Below are 21,276 nucleotides of genomic sequence, written 5' to 3'. Positions count from 1 at the left end.
CTACATTTTTGTAGCTTTGGGCATTAATTGCATTATGACATGGCTGAATGCTAAAATTCCATTACTAGACATCCATTTATTTTATTTCAGACATGTGGTACTGATCATAGAGACTGAGTTAGCTTCCTTCTTTAAGTTTATGTCAAACATTTAGCAAGCCTGACTTATTATTTTTTCCATTCTGCCAAAGTGAACATATTATACCAAATCCAGCATTGCCTTCTGACTAGTATCTTGGTCTCCCCTAAAAACCAACTCTTTGTTGGTTTCAGAACTGAGTACAAGATCCTAATCCTCATTCTCCCATTAGACTACATCTTCCCAAGTGAAAGATGATGAAAAAATGTTATGAGTAGTAATGAAAGGACTTGGAGTTTTTCCCTCTTCTGTAGACTGAACAATAGTTTGTTGGGAATTATGCACTTGGATTCCCTTCCTAGGATGGAATGTAACATACTCCAGCTGATGCTCTTCAAGGCAAGAAAATATATCATGATTAAGTTGACAAATGACTTCAAACCCAGCACCGGTGCTTGGGAATTTTCCCTTGACTACATTGCTTGGGACAAGTTTATATGCCAAATAAAATAGAAAGTTATTCCATTTGACCACAAGTTTAAACACTCTGAAGAAGAATTTTCTTTTTCTTCTCTCTTTTATTTTATCCTCTTCCTTTTTTTAAAAAAAAAATACTTCAGATTGACCATTTTATCCATAAATTTTCTTTAAACCAAGGGGATATGAGTCTGACTTAAGATAACTTCAAGTCTCCCTTATTGCTGATGGTTTTCCTCTCCATTCAAAGGAGGGCTTGAATGAAAAGAAAATGCCATTCTTTTTACACCTGGAAAGAGAGGCCACTTACCCTATGCACAAAAAGGTGAGGTCAGGGACATTGAATGTGTGACTTATGCACACCTATATATTTTTAACATTTTGAAAAATATATTTTGACAGAAGATAGGAACTTTTCTGGTAGTGTTTCTTTACTGCCACAATTTTAGCTTACTTTGGTGGTTATTTTGAGCCTTGAGAGGGTATAATTAATAGTTCTTCTAACTGAATCCATTAACCATGCTTTCTGAAAACCCTAAGGACTTTCTAGTCCTCTTTTTTGTATAGCCATGACCTGTGACTTGTCTTTCGTTAAAGTATATTTTACTACTTGTAATTAGCAAATACTGATGTAAGGTGCACTAAAACATCTTCAAATATTTTCCCCAAAATACCCAGATAGTTGAGATAAAAGCAATTTATTTACCCATCCAAGTAATTTTATTTTTCTGCTCTACTTGGAGTATTTAGATGCAATGTAAGTGAAAGCATGGTTTCAGATTTTTACAAAAGGTTTGGAAGTCCTATTCCCCAACATCCCCACCCCAAAAAAAGGAGATTTTAAAATTGATCAATTCACTTGACCACATGTGGTTTCAAAAATTTTAAATCTGGTCATTAATTTTGCTTGACCACTGCTTGAATCAGCGTTTTCCCCCCCTCTGCCCATTTGATTCTGGCTCGGTTGCCTATTGTGTCACTATCTTCTTTGTGGATCTGCTGGTCAGAACGAGGGTGCCATGCTTCCCACTGTTCTACGATGAGCCCTGTCCGCTCAGCTCCTTCTCCCCACCTTCCGGAATTCCCAGTCTTCATTGTCATTCATCTTTTGTAGGATCTACAAGCCACAAAAGTTTCTTTGGTATAAACTTAGACTCACAAAATCTTAGAACTTCAGATCACAGAGGAAATTGAGGTCCAGGGAGGTTAAAGGACTTGTTTGGAGTTAGTGAGTGGTGGACCTCGAATGAGAATTCATGTTTCCGATTCTCAGTCCAGGCTCCCTCCTTTCTCCAATTGCCTCTGTTTGTTGGCAGGAGACCATTCTGACTGCTGTTACCTGACAGAACCTCTGTTATTAAGAATGGGCAGTCTGGGAATGCAAGTTTGTGGTACCTCTCGGGCATCCATGAACCCCAGGACTAATATATGTGCCTTCCCCTGGGCAGAGTGAAGAATCTCTCAAGCAAAGTGTATGTTCAGCCTTGCCAAGAAGTTAGCCTGACAGAAAATGTTTATTCTGCATTAGGTTTTATTTTCCTTATATCACTTCTTACTAGCAGAAATTACTTTATATTATTTATTTGCTAATTTTTGCCTATGTCACACACTTGAACATAAAACCCTGGAGAGTAGGGCTCTTGTCTTTGAAGGTCAACAGTGAAGGTTAAATGAAAATTATGAATAGAATGTAGACTCCAAAGCAACAGGTTAATAGATCATTAATAACTTTATTGACAAGTTATAGACCACAGAATTGACAGACTGATTCTTTGACTAAAACTTCACTATTATGGTAATAGTTAGTCTCATGGGGGTATTGAGCCCTTAAAATGTGGCTAGTCCAAGTGGAGTTGTGCTGTGAATATAAAATCTCACCAGATTTTGAAGACGTACTATAAATCATTAATGATTTTTGTATTGGTTGCCTATTGACATGAAAACATTTTGGATATACTGGCTTAAATAAAAGATAATATTAAAATTATTTTCACCTGTTATTTTTTACTTTTTAAATGTTGCTATTAGAACATTTGAAATTACAAATGTGTCTCACATTATATTTCTATTGGACAAACAATGTCATTATTTGTCTGAGTTTTGTTTTCACTAACTGGACTAATTTTTTTTTTTTTTTTTTTTTTTTTGGCTTCAAAATTCCCCTTAAAGGCCTTCAGGATGACTGGAATCACCCTGACGTACCCCAGGCCCCTCATGGCTCTATTAAGTACATGTTCAAGTTTGTCTGAGTTCAGATCAGCTCACTGAGTCCTAGGCATCCCGAGGACAATCAGGAATCTTGAGACCTCCATCCCTATTTAGGGAATACATGGGACACTACATGTCAGTGCCCTGTGCGTGCCAGGTATTTCTAGAATCCAGTGCAACCCACAGTTCCCAGTGGATTTAGAGACATAGTTCAGACCTGATTTTAAAAAAAGCATACTCTCACTCAGGGAACAAGGAAACACTATGATCCATTCAGGGAGACAGGGAGAGGAAGCTGGATGTTGGTGGGTGGTTGGGGGTGGTGGTGTCATGGGACAATGGGACTCAGATACAGGATGAGCAGAACCTATGAATCCAACTATCCAGGTGATGTCACTGTGACTTTCACACAGTCTTTAGTTGGTTCCAAGATTATTATTAGTTCATTTATTTATTTTTAATAGGTAGATATGCCTAAAAGACTGCAAATGCCTGGGACTTGTAGACTAAACTTAAGTTAAAAGTGGAATAACAAAACTGAATCTTAGGGCACAGATTATCAGGGGAATGCTTATTGCAATGGTCCCTAGATTGTAAGCTCTTACAGCAGTCAAATCTACTCCTCAGTTATAATGGCCATCTCTAAATCCTGAGATGCTGAGCTCCTTGTGTATAACCTGGTCAGTCTCTGGAACTTCGGGTATCTGTGTGACACCTGAGACTCGGAGCTAGAACTTGGCAGTATACTTGAGTGTCAGTATTACCCCATACAGCAACTGTTGAAAGAGCTGAAATAGAATGCAGACTTCAGTAAGAGATATGAATGAAGAGAATCTGGTTAGGACCAAGGCAAATCAGGTCCAAGGGTAAAGGACGATACTGACTGGGTTTTTAAAACTACAACTTTTGTGTGAGACCAAGGAAGGAGATGTTTATTTGGTGCAGGAGCTATATTTTCTGTAACACACTAGATAATTTAACTTGTATGATCAGTTTGTTTGAATGCCATAGGTGCAGGGAGCGGTAAATGGGAAGTGGGATTTGATGAGTTCGTAGAGGCTGGGGTAAAATTCAGATACATCCCAGAGTGATATGGGCAGAGAGTAAAAGTGTATTTGTGGGGCCCCCTGAGGAACTGGGGAGAAATGTGGAAATGTTGGACTTCCCCACCTGGGTTATTGCTGATTTTCCCACAAACATTGAGGACTGCCAAAGTAGTAGGCTGAGCCCTCTGTCTGGGGGCTTTCCCTTGTGAGGCTAGTTGCTGCAAAGGAGAGGTTAAACCTACTTATAATTGTGCCTAGGAGTACCCCCACCCCCACCCCAGAGCCTCTGTGTTGCTTAGATGTGGCCCCCTCTCTCTCTGAGCCCACTTGGCAGGTAAACTCACTATCGTCCCCGCTACGTGGGACATGACACCCAGGGGTGTAAATCCCCTCTGGCAACACAAGAAATGACTCCTGTGGATGAGCCTGGACCCTGCACTGTGGATTTGAGAGGATCTTCTTGACCAAAAGGGGGAAGAGAGAGGAAGCAAAGTAGGATTCCTGTGGCTGAGAGATCTCAAATGGAGTCAAGAGGTCACTCTGGAGTGTATTCTTATGCACTATATAGATATCCCTTTTTAGTTTTTAGTGTGTTGGAATGGCTAGAGGGAAATACCTGAGGCTGTCAAATTGTAACTCAGTGACCTTGATTCTTGAGGACGATTCTATAATTGTGTAGCTTGCATAGTGTGACTGTGTGATTGTGAAAACCTTGTGGCTCGCATTCCCTTTATCCACTGTATGGACAAATAAGTGGAAAAATGAGGACAAAAATTAGATGAAGAATGGGGTGGGAAGGAGGGGATGGAAAGATTTAGGTGTTCTTTTCTGCTTTTATTTTTATTTTGGAGTAAGAAAAAGGTTCAAAAATTGATTCTGATGATGAATGCCCAAATGTATGACGGTGCTGTGAATAATTGTACACTGTGGACGACAGTAGGATGTGTGAATATATCTCAAACTGTATCAAAAAAAAGTAAATGAACAATGAGGGGGGAGAAGTGGAATGAGATTTTTGGATTTTCTTTTTAATTTTAATTTTAATTTCATTTTTTGGAGTAATGAAAATGTTCGAAGATTGTGGTGATGAAAGCACAACTATATGACGATACTGTGAACAACTGATTGTACACTATAACATTTTTGTATGTTATATGATTATATCTCAATAAAATTGCATAAAAAAAGTGGAATAATAAAAGTTCCATGTTTCTTTTTTTTTTTTTAAAAATTCAATTTTATTGAGATATATTCACATACCACACAGTCATCCAAAGTGTTAAATCACTGTTCACAGAACCATCATATAGTTGTGCATTCATCACCCCATTCTTTTTTGAACATTTTCCCTGTACCAGAAAAAGTGGAAATAAGAATAAAAAAATAAAAGTAAAAAAGAACACTCAAACCATCCCCCCCCCACCCTATTTTTCATTTAGTTTTTGGTCCTCATTTTTCTACTCATGCATCCATATACTGGATAAAGGGAGTGAGATCCACAAGGCTTTCACAATCACGCTGTCTCCCCTTGTAAACTACATTGCTATACAATTGTCTTCAAGAGTCAAGGCTACTGGGTTGCAGTTTGATAGTTTCAGGTATTTACTTCTAGCTATTCTGGATAGCCTTTTTTTTTTTTTTTTTTTTTAATCTTCATTTTATTGAGATATATTCATATACCACGCAGTCATAAAAAACAAATCGTACTTTCGATTGTTCACAGTACCATTACATAGTTGTACATTCATCACCCAAATCAATCCCTGACACCTTCATTAGCACACACACAAGAATAACAAGAATACTAATTAGAGTGAAAAAGAGCAATTGAAGTAAAAAAGAACACTGGGTACCTTTGTCTGTTTGTTTCCTTCCCCTATTTTTCTACTCATCCATCCATAAACTAGACGAAGTGGAGTGTGGTCCTTATGGCTTTCCCAATCCCCTTGTCACCCCTCATAAGCTACATTTTTATACAACTGTCTTCGAGATTCATGGGTTCTGGGTTGTAGTTTGATAGTTTCAGGTATCCACCACCAGCTACCCCAATTCTTTAGAACCTAAAAAGGGTTGTCTAAAGTGTGCATAAGAGTGCCCACCAGAGTGACCTCTCGGCTCCTTTTGGATTCTCTCTGCCACTGAAGCTTATTTCATTTCCTTTCACATCCCCCTTTTGGTCAAGAAGATGTTCTCCGTCCCACGATACCAGGTCTACATTCCTCCCCGGGAGTCATATTCCACGTTGCCAGGGAGATTCACTCCCCTGGGTGTCTGATCCCACGTAGGGGGGAGGGCAGTGATTTCACCTTTCAAGTTGGCTTAGCTAGAGAGACAGGGCCACATCTGAGCAACAAAGAGGCATTTGGGAGGAGGCTCTTAGGCACAACCATAGGGAGGCCTAGCCTCTCCTTTGCAGCAACCGTCTTCCCAAGGGTAAAACCTGTGGTAGAGGGCCCAACCCATCAAACCACCAGTCCCCTATGTCTGTGGTCATGTTAGCAACCATGGAGGTGGGGTAGGCGAATACCCCTGCATTCTCCACAGGCTCCTCAAGGGGGCACTACATCTTTTTTTTTCCTTTTTTTTTTTTTTTTAACTTTCCCTTCTTTTTTAAATCAACTGTATGAAAAAAAAGTTAAAAAGAAAACAAACATACAATAAAAGAACATTTCAAAGAGACCATAACAAGGGAGTAAGAAAAAGACAACTAACCTAAGATATCTGCTTAACTTCCAACATGTTCCTACTTTACCCCAAGAAAGTTACCTAATATAGCAACATTTCTGTGAACTTGCTCCTACTATATCCATCAGAAATTAACAGACCATAGTCATTCCTGGGCATCCCCAGAACGTTAAATAGCTTATCTGTTCTTCTTGGATTATTGTTCCCCCTTCCTTAATTGCTCTCTATTGCTAGTTCCCCTACATTCTACATTATAAGCCATTTGTTTTACATTTTTCAAAGTTCACATTAGTGGTAGCATATAATATTTCTCTTTTTGTGCCTGGCTTATTTCGCTTAGCATTATGTCCTCAAGGTTCATCCATGTTGTCGTATGTTTCACGAGATCGTTCCTTCTTACTGCCGCGTAGTATTCCATCGTGTGTATATACCACATTTTATTTATCCACTCATCTGTTGAAGGACATTTGGGTTGTTTCCATCTTTTGGCAATTGTGAATAATGCTGCTATGAACATTGGCGTGCAGATATCTGTTCGTGCCACTGCTTTCCGATCTTCCGGGTATATACCGAGAAGTGCAATCGCTGGATCGAATGGTAACTCTATATCTAGTTTTCTAAGGAAAAAGTTCCATGTTTCAAGGCCTTCTCACAGTCTCCAAGTGCAATCCTTGCTATCCCACACTCTGGGAGGACAGACACCTCCTTGGAAAGTGGGTGAGGAGATGGTCTACAGCTCAGCGAGAGCCCAAGGATGAATTATGCTTTTAATGACTAAGGATGGTTACCAAATATTTTGACTATGTGCGGAAAACAGACAAACTCATGACCAAAGCAAAAGAAAAAAAATTGATTTTTCGTTGCCCAACAACAAAGAAACACAAGGAATTGGCTCCATTCACCGAATCTTCTGAAATGTGATAAAACTCCTTCTTTTTCCTTGCCACTAAAGTGCCATCATTGGCATTATCAACATCATCTTCATCAGCATCAAAGCAGGGGACACTTTACAGTGTTTCATTCTGTTTTCAGAATTTGGTGTTTTCCCACAAGAGATCTAAATGCTTCTTCCTCCATGGTTGTGGCAGGGTGTGGCCCCTGCCCAGAGGTCAGTCCCGCTCTGCCCTGGATCACCTTCCTCTGTGGGATCATTTTCTGAGCACCACGCGCACTAGCAGAGCTTGGGCCAGCCTGGCCTTCGGCACATTTAGATGCTACTTTTGGTAAGAAGGCTGTGATTCTCTCTTACTCCTCTCTGGCCTCTGACATTCAGGTGGGAAAAAGAACTTCCCTAAGTCCTTTTCACAGCTTCTCTGAGAAAAGGAGTTCAGCTGTTGACCCCAGAACAGTAAGACCAACCTCTAGTCTGAGATTCCTGGGAGGCAGGAACTCTGACAGCTGCTCCTCCCGTCAACTCCACCCTGATGAAGCACAAGGAAGGTAAGTTGTCTTCTAGGAGCCCAAGCAAAAGCCTTTAAATTCTACCTCTCTGGAGCACAGCAGCTGTTACTTTTCCTTCTACTTTTTCCTAAATTCTTACAAACATTTTCTTTCACTCCTACCTAATTTTGTACATATTCTCAACTGGTCAATATCCTCACCTTTTAAGCCTTGCCAGTGATGAAAATATGGGGTTTTCATATGTGACCTCTGCAACTTTGAAAAAGAGATGTTTACAAATAGGTAGACATTATACAATACACAAAAATTTTTGCATATGATAAAGCACCCAAAATGTTAAATAGAGCAATACTTTTTTGCGTGTGTGTGTGTGTGTGTGTGTGTGTGTGTGTGTTCTGGATGATGGCAGACAACCAAATGAAAATGGAAAAGAAAGCATCCCAGAAAGAAGGCTTGAGGCTTGGGGTGGAGAGGGGTGGAGGTGTTAGTATGACTTTTTTGAGAACCTTAGATTCATTGAGACAAAATCAGGACACATAATTCTTTACAACTAAATGCAAAAATGTACCTTCAGATGTTTTCTATTCTATAAAGTGAACTTCCTTACCATAAAGATTTTAATTCAATATATATTGTGAGTCAAAGGTGTGAAGTTTTCATGAAGATGCTCTTTTCAACTTTTCTATAGAGAGAATCACAGGCTCCTGAGGTTGAAAATGAATTGAAGTCATTTAGTCCAGTGACCAGATGCTTAGGTCTTTCTACAACATTCTTCCCATGTGGTTGTGCAGTCAAGGGAATGTCTCAAATGACAGTGAACTCAGTATGTCCCAATCCACCCATTCTTGAACTGTCCTGTTAGAAAGTGCTCCCTACTCTCTCTCTCTCTCTCTCTCTCTTTTTTTTTAACTTATCTCTGTTTTCAGTGGTCTCCATTCTCTATCACTGATTTCCGCCTCCCCTACCCCTGGGAAAATCTTCCTCTTGACAACTCTAAAAGTATCTGAGAACAGCTCTGGTGTCCTCCCAAGTCTTCTCTGTACACATATCCCATTTCTTACATGACATAATCTTATGATCACTGTTCTCTGGCATCACATTTTAAAAAATTTTCTTTTCCTCTAAAGCGTGGTGCCTACGAACACAATGTACCATGTGTGGCAATTTTCCATCAGTAAATTTCCATCACACTCTCTGACTGCTTTTTTTCACTTACAATGGATTGCTTTTCTCTACACGAACCGTCAATGTTCACTGAAGTTCTCCTTGAATGCTTAAACTGTCCACCGATGTGAGAACTTCCAGGCTTACTTTTCAGGAACAGTTTAATGATGGGTCTGAGTAAGGCCCATAGGGGCCATTGCTCCTTTGCCAAGTGCAGTGGTTCCTCACCTGTGGGCCACACACCACAGGGGGCTGGTGGTGCAGGAGTCTTCACATCCAACAAGACTGCCAACTGCGCTCCCCCTCAGTGCTGGAACTTTGGTGAGCTTGACATTGCAAAACAACCTCAGCCTTCTCATTAGGTAAGTGTTAGTTTATTTCCCCCTGGAAGGCCTACTTCAGGTACATGTTCTGTGACAAGTGAAATGTGTTTATAAGCATGTGCATAATAAATTATGGGAAATAGCCATACTTTTAATGTACCCTTAATATATAAAGTTTGACTCCTGTCAGCCATGGACTCTGTTAAAAATGTTTAGGAGCCTGCTTACACGGTGGTCTACCAAAGCCTTCCATGATCTAGCGGCCCCACTGCACGACCACTGAGGACCCGGGGTGTGGAGGCCCCCTGAGGAGGCTGTGAGCCCAGGAATGTGTAAGGTGCCACTTTATTCATTTGTGGGGAGGCAGGTGTGAGCCCTGCCTCTATGCCCATATTTCTTACCACAAGATCAAGGAGCTATTTCTTATTACATAAGAAACAATAAGAAACCTCTACGAGACACATGGAATTTGCATCTTTGGGTTAAAGTATTGGCTTAAACAAAGCTTGCTTTATCACGGGCTTGCCCTGTTCAAGCCATTTGCCTGTTATTGCCCTGGGTTTCCTGGGGACGTGTCCTGTGCAGTAGTTTTTCTCACTTTGAGAGCTGACACTGTAACTGGTCTTTCCTGTACAACAGACATCACTGCTATCAATTCGCCGACAAGCCGAAGCTCTCCCTTACCTGGTCAGGAACGATCTCCTGAGAGCTCTTAGACCTGACCCTGACTCCTTCCGTGAATTGCCTGATCAAAATGCATGAGAGAATCCAGCCCTAAGCATACTTAGATGACACCCTCTGGATTGAGAAAGTCTATGTCAGTGCCACTTACGGTGGTAGATTTATTAATGATGCTGTAAACCAATTCTCAAACATACCAAGTAACCCAGAAAGTTCTGCCTAGGTGCTCTTTAGTAAAGCAATCTGAGCTGAATAAATACAGATATGTTTTCCTGATATGTGGAAAAAATTAAAGTAGCTCAATACTTTTTGCCTGGACCATTGCAATAACCCTCTATGGGTCTCTTTGCCTTGCCTTTAATCTCCTCCATTCTGGCCCAGCCTACATTGCCTTGCCAGTTAGCCTTGATACTATCTATTCTCATCACTGCAGCAAATATCTTAGGCATTTCAGGCTCCTCAGGTACCAGTCTCAACCTTTTATAGCTTTCCTAAATAAACTTTCCCTTCAACCAAACTGATCTGTCATAGGTTTTCAAATTCATCATCACTTTCCTGTCTCCACAGCTACATGAGTAGAAGCTCTCTCCTTTCTTGGTCTAGGTGCCCCCTTCCCTTCATGGTCCAGCTGCTTTTCCAGCTTGCTCAGCCTCCAGGGCTCACTTCCCACACATAAGGGTTATGCTTGTAACTTTCAGTGTTTTTGGTACTTGGGTAGCACTTGGAATATCCTGCCTCATATCTGTTGGGAGACAATTCTCCATGATATTCTTGCTTCTGTACATCTTTCAAGCAGAAGCATTGACTGCCTTTGTCTGTATTATCTCTATAAGGATGTTTATATAGTGAACAGCTTTGAAATATAGAGATAGTGTCTCCATCTGGAGCAAAGGGCAAGCATGCTTACTGCCCATTAAAAAAGATTTGGGTACCCTCAGCTCAGGATTCCTCTCCTGTAATGCAACCCATAGTGTGTGCAGGTGTCATGTGGCCTTCTTCATGTCATCCTGTAGTAAATGAAACTTGGGGAATCAGTACAAGAAAAGGTTGGTACTCTGACTATTGCTGTTTCTTTAATAAAGTCCTTTATCTTTGACTTAGGAGACTTGTGTCTTTTGCCAGTATCCATGACACTGTGGCAAGCTAACTTAGCTTGTAAATTGTGCAAAATCTTAGACCTTCCACAGTTCTTGACAGTAGCTTTCTATAGGAATTTCATCTTCCCTGAATGAGAAGTTCAGGAATTTGAGATGGGAATCCTGTATTATATTTCCTAACATCCCTGATATTTTTGCCCTATACATTCTAAGCATGCAATAAGTTTTATTGATGATGATACAGATGATATTGACAATATGGCGTAATCATCATACAACAAATTTCCTAATTTGATCCAGTTCCAACTCATACTCATCATTTTGCTCTGCATGACTTTGGCTTTCAAGCAGTAGGGTCATTTTTAAAAAATGCATTTATATGAGGGGTTGGGGAAGGAGAGACTAGGGAGGACAAGGAAAAAGAAAATGGGAATTGGTTTGAGAATCAAGATGTGGCAGACTCCTAGTTGGCTGTCAAGTATGAATTCTCCCCTTTTCACCTTTGTAAAATGAATCCTGAAGTTTGACTTGAGAACATGATGGCTAGCAAAAGAATATATTTCTCAGCCTCGCTAGGGTCTAGCCAATGAGAAATAAGTCAAAGTGCCCTTAAAAGGAAGAGAGTTCTCTTTTCTTGCCCCCTTTACTTCCTGTTGCCTGGAATGTAGAGATGATTACTGGAGTTACAACAACCATTTTAGAACATAGGATGAAACTAGAAACAGAAACAGAATCAACAGAATATAAAAAGAAAAGGAGTGTGAGCCCTTGATATCCTGAAGGGCTCAGACTCTATACCACCTTAAACGAACTACATCCTGACCTCTTTTATATGAGAGAGAAATAAACCTCTGTTCTCTTTAAACCACTGTTATTTTGGGTTTTCTGTCACCTAAGGGAACTCAATCCTAATATAAAAGCCCAATTTTCATTGGGTGTGAAGTCTACTATAAATCATTTCCTAAGAAAGATGTCATCCTATGTCTACATGACACTTAAAAACATTGAAAAGTGGGGGCTGTGGTCAATCCACATATGTGTTACTAAGTAGTCCAAAATAAAACCTATTTTTTAAACAAATTCAATTATATTTTATGAAGAAATTAGTCAAACATACACATGTATGTAGTGTCTGTTAGGAATATTCATCAGCACAATTAGGAATGGCTTGTTTCAATTATTTTCTGGCAGTATGAACATAAGGCTCTCATCACCTCAAAACAGTTTCATAAATACTTTAGAAATGCTTTAGAGCATTGAGGGCTCATGGGACTGCTAAAAGTTGGGCCAGGCCTAGTATACATCTTTGGCACCCTTTCTCTTGCACCCCAGTCATGTGTTCAGCCATGATTCAGATCCCTAACCAGAGTCCTAAGCTAAGGCAAGAAATGCTGAAATCCCACCACAGTCTGAGGCCTCAGCTTCAAATGACCTTTGTTGCTCATCAGGCTGCTTTATGCAAAAATATGATTCGTTTGGGTAATATGGAGGTGGAGGCAAGGTGGAACAATGCTGATAGAACCTGAATCAGCATCAAGAGTTCTAGATTCTAGTTCCAGCTCTCTCATTCACTTGTCCTGATATATTTAGGAAAGCAAAAATTTTTTCAGTCTCAGTTTCCTCAGTTGATAGAAAGGGAATTATAACACTGGACTTGATCTCTTCCTAGTCTTTCCTAGGAAGAAATTGCTCGTGAAACAATTAATGAGAAAGAGCTTTGTAAACTGGAAGGGGCCCCATCATGTCATATTTCAAGAAGATGGTGGCTCCTGAAATTTAAAAATCTAATGGAAAAGGAAGGATGCCATTTGTCATAAACATATTGGGCACACATTAATTTTAAAGGGATGTCAGCCCTTGCAATCAGTAACCTCTTGGGTGTCTAACAGCCCAAACTTACTATGATCTTAGAGTAACTATTTCCATCTGATCTCTTGTCCAACTCACATAGTGGGGTGAAGTGCATTACTTCGACTCAACAAATCCAATAAGGGTTATTAATTAAAGTAATTTTGATGTTGGTTTTGGAACCACAGATTTTACATGGTATCTTCAAAATGACCAAGGGAAACACAGGTGGCATTTTCAATCTTTACCATTTTAGCAATACTACTACTTATATTTTAATATCAGGGCTATAGCTGAGGCTTGTTCTTTAATCAGTGGTCTCTCAAACTTCATGAGGAGAACTCTCTGTCTTCTTGATGAAGTTCTTGATCAGAAATTTAGAGACAGAATTGGAGAAGGACAATTCAGCTAACTTGGGGACCTGCTCACCCTTGGCAGGTGGGTCTCAATTTCAACCCTAGCTCTGCTTTAGCTCCTACCTGATCCTGGCCCAGTAATAGAACTTCAGTTTCCTCATATATAAAATGGGAATAACACAGCATTCCTCACACTAAATGCTCACATATGGTTAATCCCCTTTCTCTTAGTTCCTCTAAAAAATAGGATAACTAGGAGACCAAAGACTTCTGATGCATGCACTGGAGTCTTGAGAAATCTGTGCCTCATTCCAGCATCCTTAGAGGACAAAGGAGAGCCTAAAGTTGATTCAAAAGCATTCCTTGGAGAAACAACTTCAAAATTTGTCTCAGATGGGACTATATGGGATGACATCAAAGAAAAGAGAGGGAAAATCGTGAGTAGGCAAAGTTTGTTTTCAGTTCCTCCCCTCTCTTTATCTGAGGACGCTTCTTTCCTGACACCCAGTATCTCTTCCTGGACACTCAGGATCCCTTTGCTGCTTGCTCATGGATGCCCTAGGTTAAGCCTTTCTTCTCTAGGGAAGCCTGTCGACCTAGGCTGGGACTCAACTCTCATCCCTCTTGTCTCTCAACTGTGCTCACCACAATGCTTATGAATGAAGCTACCCCCAGCACAGAGTCTTCTGGAAGAATAGCTGAAAAGGTAACTCACTCAGAGGTTAAAGCTAGTAAGGTGTTTTGGGTTTCCTCACCCAAGAGAACGTACAGTTCCCCCTGCAGCAGATTTTTTTTAAATTCAATTTTATTGCGATGTAGTCACATACCATACAGTCATCCATGGTGTACAATCAACTGTTCACAGTGCCATCATATAGTTGTACATTCATCACCACAATCTATTTTTTGAACATTTATCTCGTACCAAAAAAAAGTGAAAATAAGAATAAAAAAAAATAAAAGTAAAAAAGAATACCCAAATCATCCCCCCCTACCCTATTTTTCATTTAGTTTTTGTCCCCATTTTTCTACTCATCCATCCATACACTGGATAAGGGGAGTGTGATCCACAAGGTTTTCACAATCACACTGTCACCCCTTGTAAGCTACATTGTTATACAATCATCTTCAAGAGTCAAGGCTGCTGGGTTGGAGTTTGATAGTTCCAGGTATTTACTTCTAGCTATTCCAGTCCTGCAGTAGATTTTAAGGACGAGGCACCATAAGGAGTCCTTTTATTATCCTTTCTAATCCCCAACCTGAAAATACATGTAAAAAGTATTTTATTTGCCAAAGAGGCAAAATAGTCATCTACCACCACTGCTTGTTATCAGCATGAGACAACCAGTGTTGCACCCTCGCCTGAAACAATTGCTGCTTAAAGCAAGCAGCCTGAGCAGCCAGCACAGGGAGGCTTCTGAGATATTTCCTACCGCTTGTAAACACCCATGATTAGGCTTCAGAGATGACCCTTTGGAAATTCCTAGCCTTAAAAGAATTATTTTGAATACAGATTAGGGTGGAAACATATTTTTAAGGCAACAAACTGCCTAAGTGTGTACCTTGTCTGTCTCCAGAAGAGGCATACTTTGGCCAAAAGGATTTCCTCTGCTTTTTCCTGCTCTAAGGCAGGCAAAATGAGAAAAGGGGAAAAATTCTTTCAGCCCTTAGGATCTTTCCAGCTGAAAACATTCAGTTTTCAAGTGGTAATATAAAATCACCAGTAAGTGAAGCAACAGAGGAATTCAGCCAGTCTCAAAGGGATTCTCTTGCAAGTCAGGTCAGAGGAAGGGGGTTTGGCACAAACCTGCCTGGTTAGCTTTGGCATGGGAGAGAGTAAGCAGACCTGGTAGAAGGTGTAATCTTCACACAATCCCAGGGGAGAGAAATAAGCAATGGAAACATCTGTGGAACGCTGTAGACAAGAGGCCACAGCCAGAACAGCTGGGTCTGCTGCGGAGACAGAATGACTTTTTGACTAGGTGGGAGGCCAACGGTCACAAACCAAAAAAAGATTTTCCCAGTACACCCTGCAGAAAGGCCTTATCATCTGCCCTACTCGGGTATTTTTAGCCACACTTGTATATGGGCATGACCACAGTGTCAACAGTATCATCCTTGATTACAGAGGACACCAGTGACAAATCTCAGGGCCCTTTGAATTTGAAGATAGCATTGTTAACTACTGTGAAGGCCAGATTTTTTTATTGTCAACAGAGCTGCTCAAGTTATTTATGCCTGCAGTGACTGGTATTAGATCACCCCACTCTTTTAGCTGCTTCCCTGTGACATGTCATAATGAAAGTAAGACTGTTGTCAGCAGTAACATGTCGTACATTGCCTGAACGACCACTGAAATTGTAGTTTCCAAAAGTAAGCTTGAAACCTCTCACTCTGTTAACCTCTCCACTTTAGCCTGTCTCTGTGATCCCCTTGGGAACTTATCAATGGCACAAAATGCTATCTCATTCTTCATTCTGGGAACTCTGAACAGCTCCCCGACCCCAAAGAAAAATATCACCCTATAAGACTCCCTGAACACCGGGTTCCAAACCATTCCTGCAAGGATTTCTGAAGAACCTGCACAAGGAGGCTATTGTATGTGTATACAAATAAATGACACAATTCAATGGTTTAATACTATCTGCCAAGTTAAACTACTGTGGAGCAGCTGTGCACATTTAAAATGATGCCTGGCACAACTGGAGATCCATAAATCATCAGCAGCATACTTTCATCCAATTAAGAGACTTAAATAAGAAAAAAATCCACAAATTAAGATGTGTCTAGGACATGGATGACATCGCCATTCCCCTCTGAATGCAAAAATAAATAAAAATAAAAATAAGTGTTCATTTTACTAGTGGTAAAGCTGAGGTTTCTTTTCTAGGGACACAGATTTTCCAGCATTTCAAATCCTGGCATAAAACCTTGCTCTTAGGAGGGTCATTTTAAGCTCATCTGTTCATCTTTCTCTAAGTAGCAGCACAAAATAGAACTGATGACTCAACCTGAAAAGCAATAGTTCTTAAAAAGGAGTGAATGGGTAAGCCAGGATCCAAAGCTTTTTTCCTCGGAAAATTATGACTATGTTATAGATTTGGGGCCCTGTCTTTGTGCAGCTAATCCTTTGTTCTGGCTTGTTCATCTGCAGGACAAAGACACACAGCAGCAGGTCAGATGGCTGGACTGACAGATGCCTAGATCCAACTTTCATTGGCCTAAAACATGTAGGCTCAGATCAAGAATCCAGGTCCAACTAAATGAAGTTGCATTACTCTAAGGTAGGTTGGGTCACTGAAGACAGCGTGACCAACCATCCTGGTTTGACTGGGTCTGAGGGGCTCCCAGAATATGGGAGTTTTAGTACTAAAATAAGAAAGGTCCTTGTAAACCAGGATGAACTGGCATGGCACCAATTTTTAGACTCTTCTGAAAGCCTGAATTATCTATTAGTCTAAATGAGTCAATGATTCTCAGCTTCTCTTTAGCTGAATGGTAAGTCAATCTTAGCAATCCAGGCCCCAACCAGCATTATGTAGAATGGCACAGATACCCTAATTAATAACTGTCAATTGAGCTGTTGTTTTGTGCTCAGCATTGTGCTATGTTAAGAGCAGAGATAAAAAAGAAAGTGTAATTCATTCCTCAATTTCCTTTAATCCACCTTTATAGAGTACAGTCAAGTAAACCTATGCTATCTACCAAAGGATCTTGCAACACACAAATAGATTTGCTTTTATCAGGAGACTGGGAACCCCTTCTGGTCTCCCCCCACCCTGCACCTGGCCCCACGGTCCTGCCCTGATTGCTCTAACAACTCTCCAGGTTAGTCTCAACAACCACTCAGAAGGTTAGCTTAAGTTGGCAGAGGAGAGAGGAAGGGAGAATGCCACATCTTTATAAAGATGCAAGATTTAATTTCTTCCGTGGCTAATAAACTCTCTTTAAAGGCAATTCTTGAATAAGGGTTCCAAAAACATTTTTCAATATGTTTATAGCCTCCTAAGGGATCTACTAGGAAGAAAAACACTCATTTGATTCTGGAAAGTTTGTTTATTTAAAAGCCTCATTGTCTTATAGTCAGATATATTAAATCTTTATACATGACTAATAAGAGGAAAACATAATGTTCTTTTGATGGCTGCCATATTATAAGGTAAATGTATTACCTGAGGTTGGAATTGAAATTTCATTCTTTCTGATAATAAAAGCAAAATGTTTTATTGTAGAAAACTTGGAAAGATCATGACAATAAAAGAAAACTTGAGTCACCTAAAATACCACAATACAACAATAACCACTATTCTAGTCTTTTTCTGTGCACATATATTTTATACATAATAGGAATCAATATATATCCATTTCCATATTCTCCTTTTTTCCCCTTGACACTGTATTTCCAGTATTTCCATGTATCATTAAGTATTCTTCTAAAGTAGAGGTTTAGGACACCTTCAAATTCTTAAGAATTATCAAGGACGTCAAAGAGTTTTGTTTTTGTAAGTTAATAAAACACTGTGACATTAAGAATTCTTTGAGGCTATAATATTTTCACATTACTTTGTTTTTAACTATTTGAGCTTAGAGTTACATTTTAAACATCTACTAAAGACATTAAATAATGTAGTATTTGTTAAAGCACAATCATAAAATAGAGGAACTTAAGAAGACAAAGATCAAATCTGCTTCATACACAGGATGGGACAACCTCATACATAATACAACATTAATCTTTCCCAAAAAAGTTTGCTAGAAACTGCTCCCATGTTTAGTGTTTAAAAATGAAATGGTCTTCTCATTTAGAAAAATCAAGACATCATTTGATTAGTATAGCCTATACTTCCTCTCAAGTTTATAGTTGGTTATTTTCATGTAGAAACTAAATTTATGAGATAAGAACAAATTTTGTTATGGTATAAAAATCTTAGGAACAACAAATTACAGATATTCAATTTTTAAAAAACAAAAATGTTTTCCTTCCTAAAATGTAAACATCCAGTAAATCAAACATACATGGTATTCCAGGTACAGAAACACTGGTAATTCACTTATGAAAGAGATGTATTTTGGTATATTTGGTGGTAGGATTTGTGTTTAAGTATAAAGCATTTCACCTAAAGAACCAGTTCATTATTATTTAAAAGATCCACTCTTTCACCCAGTTTCCTTATTTGATCAGAAATGCATCAATTTCTATAGAATTTTGGCTATAGGACCAGGCCACAGGAAAGGTCTCAAACATCTCAAAGTTGTTTGGCTAGAGAAAAGAGTTTTCTTGAAACTTAGAGACAGTCTTTCATCGCTTTGTACTTGAAGGCATTCCTCAATGAACTTCCCAATCTTGAAAGTAAAGTGCAGGATCTGGGCTCCCGGAAGGGGTTGTTCCGGGCTGGCACCCCGACAAGCAGGCCCTGCTTGCAGGCGTTCTGCACACAGTACTGTTGAAGCTCCACAGCCACCTGAGAGCTTCATCCTCTCCAGGCCGGCCTCCAGCTTCAGCTGCTCCACCAGGCGTTGCGGAGCCGTTCACGCTGGCCCCGGAAGACAGGTGGTAGTGGCGACTGTGCTGGGCTCTGGAGGGTCCCATATTAGAAATTAAAACTAAGGAATCTAAAAAATATTTACTGACTCATTTTTTTTCTTTTTTTTTTAAATTAAATTCAGTTTTATTGAAATATATTCACATACCATACAATCATCTATGGTGTACAATCAACTGTTCACAGTACCATCATATAGTTATGCAATCTATTTTTGAACATTTCCCTTACATCAGAAAGAATAAGAATTAAGAATAAAAAATAAAAGTAAAAAAGAACACCCAAATCATCCCCCCCATCCCACCCCATTTGTCCTTTAGTTTTTATCCCCATTCCTCCACTCATCCATACACTAGATAAAGGGGGTGTGATCCACAAGGTCTTCACAATCACACTGTCACCCCTTGTAATCTACATTATTATATAATTGTCTTCAGGAGTCCAGACTGCTGGGTTGGAGTTTGGTAGTTTCAGGTATTTACTTCTAGCTATTCCAATACATTAAAGCCTAAGAGGTGTTATCTATATAGTGCATAAGAATGTCCACCAGAGTGACCTCTCGACTCCATTTGGAATCTCTCAGCCACTGAAACTTTATTTCGTTTCATTTTGCGTCCCCCTTTTGGTCAAGAAGATATTCTTAACCCCATGATGCCAGGTCCAGATTTATCCCTGGGAGTCATATCCTGCGTTGCCAGGGAGATTTACACCCCTGGGAATCAGGTCCCACATAGGGAGGAGGGCAGCGAGTTCACCTGTCGAGGTGGCTCAGTTAGAGAGAGGGTCACATCTGAGCAGCAAAGAGGTACTCAGGGGAAGACTCTTAGGCACAATTATATGCAAGTTTAGTCTCTCCTTTGCAGTAATGAGCTTCATAAGGGCAAGTCCCATGATAGAGGGCTCGGCACATCAAAACGTTACTGACTCATTTTATGTTAACATCTTTAAAATGAAAAATAACTACATTTTACAAAACAAAAAATCAGAGTGAAGAGTGGCATTGTTTTAACACTTTTACAAATTTCTTTAATGTCTGGCTTAATAAAAGCCAGTGAGATTCTAGTATCTTTTTCTGCAATCAATCTGTTATGATATGTTGTTTTGGTTGAAATATATGAAGAAAATCCAGCTTCAAACAAACAAGTAGTTGGAAAGGGAGAAGTATATTAATAGACTTTTCAGATATTTGTGGCTATTCCTGTTTGATACTATACCACAACTTGACAAGTGGAAGTTTCTTAAAGGTTATTTACAATGTGGTGTCTGAAACCATAGAAATGAACTTTTTGTTCCTGTTTCATTAAAATCCATTGGTCCATCTTGCACTTTGGATGGATCTTTCACCGATGCATCATTTTATAACATAATGCATAGCTGATTTAGAAAATGTTAGTTGATTGAGGTATATATACCTTCTAAATGTTGACACATTTCATGATACAATATGAAAAAAATCACGTTCTTTAATAAACACCACTGATCTCACCAAAAAATGCCTCCAAATTTTGGAAAGTTATTAAGCTCACAGTGGCAGATACAAGTTTTCCAAAATTCAAATATTTACTTGAAAGCTCATATTTTATCTTTGGCAACATTTCTTGTAGTGACAGTCTCCTTGGTTCATTTTAGGAGAAAACATCTGCCAAAACCCAATCTGAATAATCATAATTTGTCTGTCAGCGATTCTGTGGAGTAAGAATGGCATTCTATGAAAAACGTGGCTAGTTCAGCTTGCAACTCAAACAATGATGATACTTTTAATCCAACTGTTGCACTTTAGTATGCAGCATAAATGCTTTATGTATACTTCCCATTTAATTTTACAGAATATTAAAGCATGCATACTCAGGGTTGAGATTTAATAAAGGTAATTATTTTTACTGCTTCTTCAAGAACATTCTTAATTAATGCCTTTTTTCCTGTAAGGACATGACATTGAAGAATACAATGGTTACTAATACAGTTGGGTGCCACTGCCTTGTTTCATGATTAGGTGCCAATAATTTTACAACCACTGCATTTGCACCATTAGGGCAAATATCAACCCAGTGAAAAAGGAAAATAATGATTTACTATTATTACAAAAAATGGTTCTGAGGTTTCACACCCACCTGAAAGGGTCTGGGGGACTCAGTCATCTGGACTGGACTATACATGAGGGCTATACTTTGAAAACCACTATTCTAAAATAGTGGTCTCCAGAGTAGAGTGCATGCTACACAAGGATAAGGGAGAAAATTTAAAACTTCCATTTATATCTTCTTATCTCATCCTTCTAAAATTTTTACTTTGTGTATATTTTATAATGTTTAATTTATCAAATCAGAAATATATTTCTATAACTTAAAATAAATAAAAAACCAGTCATA

At 39.3% G+C, this 21,276-nt stretch overlaps 1 pseudogene; it reads right to left on the bottom strand.

Annotated features, from left to right (window-relative positions):
• Window positions 1–18,586: 18,586 nt before the first annotated feature.
• LOC119530592 lies at window positions 18,587–18,954 on the bottom strand (annotated as a pseudogene).
• Between the last annotated feature and the right edge of the window lie 2,322 nt (window positions 18,955–21,276).

The sequence above is a fragment of the Choloepus didactylus genome, chromosome 3 (genome assembly GCF_015220235.1).
Source record: "Choloepus didactylus isolate mChoDid1 chromosome 3, mChoDid1.pri, whole genome shotgun sequence".
NCBI lineage: Eukaryota > Metazoa > Chordata > Mammalia > Pilosa > Megalonychidae > Choloepus > Choloepus didactylus.
This window is presented reverse-complemented; position numbering and strand designations above follow the sequence as displayed.